Genomic DNA, 4,305 nt, shown 5'->3' on the forward strand with positions numbered 1-4,305 from the left:
AAGTAAGATGAAATATTTTGAGGATTTTCTTTAAAGTTACTCCTTACAGAAAACAATTGACTCGGTTTGTAGTCCAAATCCAAACTGAGTCAGTGCTGAAGCTCCTCTTCTCCTCTTTTTGTGTGTAAATAATACATCTGTGTTGAAGTGGCATTGATTCGTTTTTGCTTTCAGATTTTGGAGCTTTGTGACACCAATAAAAAAGTGAGAAGCTCTAAGAGGAAACGCCAAACGGAAAGCGGAAGAGGAGGATTGTTTAACCTATAAATGAGTAATAAGGTGAGCGAGAGAGATAGGGAGGCCGTTTCGTCTAGACTCAGAACAAAGAAGCTAATTAACGATAACAAAAACCTGAGTTCCCTCACCTACTTCAAAAAGAGCGCCGCAGGTTGCTGCTAAACGTTACCTTGATGTGCCGCGCCGCGCCGGCGCCCACGGTGACGAGCATCACCTTTTCCTGCATTCTGATCACCGCGCCGCGCTCCATCAGGACGATTAATATTAATGCTTCTCTGCTGATCAGAGCGTTCACCAGACCAGATCCCAGTGGGGGGCCACACCTTGCTGTAGGTGACTGTCGGGTTTGATTACCGCCAGATTAAGGGCTCACATTTTAGTCAACATATTTGGATAAGCTGCCTAAACGTTTGATGATTATACACTGTCACGTTCAATATCAAAGGATTCAGTTTTATCAAAGTGGGATTTTCTGGAGTATGCATGAGTAGTCATTATCTTTTGTGTAGTTTTCTGCTCCATATACCTGCTATTGAAAAATACAAATTTGGGGATTGGTCAAAAAATACTCAATTTTGTCACTTTTTGAGTTTTTTTCCAGTCTGTCAAATTAGCTTTGGACGCATTTTTGCTGCCTAATAAATCGTCCCAGATCCCTACAACAAGCCACACAAAATATTAATACACATCAACATGCTAATATTGGTGAATTTTGATTGGGTTTGTGTCAAATGCAAGGTTTGACTCTGTCAGTGTGATACGAAGCAGGAACAGAGAGCATTTAACAGGTTTTATGGAAACATTTGGTCACATGAAGGTGTTAGTAATTGGACTATGTGGCATCGGAAAAAAACCCAAACATCTGTTTTTGTTTATTTCACCAATGAATTGAATCTTTAAGCTGCATTTCAAAGATCCAGAAAGCGCTGTTTCCACCCGGAAAACGTTGCTCATTAATACCTGGGATTGTTGGGCAACCCGCCCTGAATGAGGTCAATGCTAACCTTTGGCTAATTTTACAGCCAGTGGGGAAAATCCTCCCATCAAGCAGTTAGTGATAGATACAAACATAATGTGTGAAAAACGTCCGGCGTCATTAGGTTAATAGTCACTTCAGAGCTGAATTAGCGCCGCTCCTCCTGAGCCCGGCCGGTAGTTCCTCCGCCGCCGCCGGATTGTGTTCCTCCGGCCGACGTTAATCACGTTCTATCAAACCCGCGCCCCTCCGAGAGCCAATCAGCTTCCAGATTGCTCTGGGAGGGAAGGAAGCAAGCGGCGTCCGGGCAGAGCGCCCAAACTCATCCGTCTTCATGGCGGTGAGGCAGAGGGGGGCTCTGCGACTTTTGACCCCCGCTGAGAGCTGCAGCATCCATCACGGCGTGTTAGCTAATGCGGTTAGCTTCCTCGGTGTTGTGGGTCTGTTGGTCTCCAGGTAGGTGACGCTCCTGCTGGGGGTCGAGTTGTGAAGAGATAATCTGCCGCAGTCACAGGTGAGAAGGAAGCTAATCCATCATTAGCCGCCTCAGCGCCGCTCTTAAAGAGACAGTACAGGATTATAATCTGGTGGTTTTTGGTCAATTTGACATTTTTACATCACATTTGGAGAGAAGGAAGCAAAGAAGGACTGAATAGCCGTTTTTCTCCTGGCTAGTTCAAATCTTGTCGTATCCAATTGTTTTCAAAACCTCCTCAGTCCAGATGACCTTGTGACCTTTAATCCAACGTTTATCGTTTGACGTCACATTTTGTCTTTGTCTTGTTTCCCCACACAAGTCTGACTGCAGTCACATTTAGAGAGCAAAATAAAACCACATCTTTAGTTTCCAAACTGTTTCTTTTAGTTTTTCCCCAGAGTTTTATTCTGGTTGTGGCGCTGAAGTGAAAAACCTTGCGTCTCCTTTAAACGCGACGTTTTCCCGAGCAGAGCCGGTTCACTGCGGCTTCAGAGGTTTAGCATCTGGCGCTCGTGATAATCCTCCTTCTGTCCCACATCAGTGGGACGTATTGATGAAGCACTCAGGCCTGTAGTGCTGCGTTTACGCTGCACATTAACACATTACTGTTATGGCCGCCAAGTAAATAGAGGCTCTTTACCTGGAGAGGAATCATTTCAGTGGAACCGTTTATTTCAATCGTACAGAAGGAAGTCCACCTCCAACTGCTTCTGATAAACATTTACAGGTTTTATTCTTACAGAAATCACATAAAAGTGGCAGAAAATCATCTTTAACTTATTATAGTCATGTCTTTATTTTTAGAAAATACATTTTTGGAGCAAAACATGCAACTTTGTGTTTTTATTGGGGCTTGATTTGAATTTAAACAAAGTTTTTTTTTCTTAAGTTTAGTTTTTACATTTTTATTAAATGTAGTTATTAATATATCAATTCAATATATATTTTTGTTTAATTTTTAAATATTTTTTAATTTAGTTATGAATATATTAATTTTCTTTTTTACTACTGATTATATTTTTTAATATTTATATATAGTTTTAATTAGTTATGAATATGTTAATTTCTGAATATTTTAATTTAGAACATATTCTTGAATTTACTAATTTTATTTTTTTCCTGAATATAAAGTGTAAGTGTAATTATTAGAATATATATTTTTATTTTAAATATGTAATTTAATTTTGCAAGACGTTGTCACGTTATTTAGAAACATATATATCTTTAAATTTAAAGGATTTTTCCTCCTACTTTTTAAATGTTAATTATTTAGTGTTAAAATAAAATATTTTTCGGGTAATATAATAATCCTAGCCGACATTTTGCAGTTTCACTCTATTTTTCCTCTGCACTGTTTTGACCTTTTCAAATATTAAACACCATCATGTTTGCACAGATTTCTACAAATTGCCACTTTGATGTACGGTTATGCGCCGTCAGGGACGCTTTGCGCTGAAATGTTGTGGAAGCAGATTCAGTCGGGAGTCTTTTCCTCGTCGTCGTGTCAACAAACCGCCACCTACGGGGATCTGCGGCACGGCGGCCATTAGGTCCAGGTATATTGATGAGAGCCGCCGCCTAATGGCCTGGCGTCCGCCCGTCGCAGCGAGCCGGGCGGCGCATGCGCTCGCCGTCCGTCCGCTGGGTGCAGTTGGGCGGCGCGGGCAGATGGGATCCAGGCAGAAAGCGGTGTGTGCGACCCCCGTTTGAGAACTGCCCACACTTCATTAGGATGCCAGGATAATGGCCAACAAGCACGCGCCGCGACACCCCATTTCCTGCGCGCCCAGCTCTCCAACCGCGACAGATGTCGTACTACTTCCTGTCGTACGCCGAGAAACGCGCCGGTGCCAAAACAAATCTCCCAAGTTTTCCCTGTCATTCTGATTCCGAATCCGAGTCTTCAAGCGGTTTATCTGTGGGCGAAACATAAACAGATGTTCCAGAGGCTGTTAGGCGTCCGCGTTGGACGCGAGCGCCGCGTTTTCCTGCTAAAAGGTGTTATTATGGCGGCGCTGCGGCGGTAATAACGGTGGGCTTGGACAGAGAGCGCCTGTCACATCAGGAGAAGGGGAGCAGGGTCCGTGGACCGAGGCTAATGGAGGCAAAACAACCCCCAGCTCCTGCCCCTGCTGTCCAAGAATCAGCTTTCAGAGAGAAAACACGCGCAACGCAATACGTCAACATGAGAGGCAATTTAATCCCCTCATTTGAATATCCAGCCTCACAAAAAACCAAGCAGTCCCTCCATCCTCCCTCTCTTTGAGTTTTTGAACCTTGACCAGATTTCTGGACCACGGGGGGAGGAAATTGTTGCACATTTCCTGACAAATTGAGTTAAACGGACATTAAGTAGGCTTTAAGAAAAACAAATGGTCGCCTTTATCACAGGTGGACACTGATGGCTTAATGGGGGCCTGTGAGCTGATGGTATCACCGGCTAATGGCTTGACAGGATGCATTAAGGTTTTTGTGTAAAGAACCAGGGGCCAAAACGCAGACCTGTCAAGTGCCGCATGGTTTTTGTTTTTTCCGTTTCTGTGCGGAGGGAAGCAGATGTTTGTGTGTACGGTGAACTGGCAGAGGGAGGCCGGCAGCAGATGCCTGTACCGGT

Source organism: Poeciliopsis prolifica, unplaced genomic scaffold (genome assembly GCF_027474105.1).
Source record: "Poeciliopsis prolifica strain line A6 unplaced genomic scaffold, Auburn_PproV2 SCAFFOLD091, whole genome shotgun sequence".
Taxonomy (NCBI): Eukaryota; Metazoa; Chordata; class Actinopteri; order Cyprinodontiformes; family Poeciliidae; genus Poeciliopsis; species Poeciliopsis prolifica.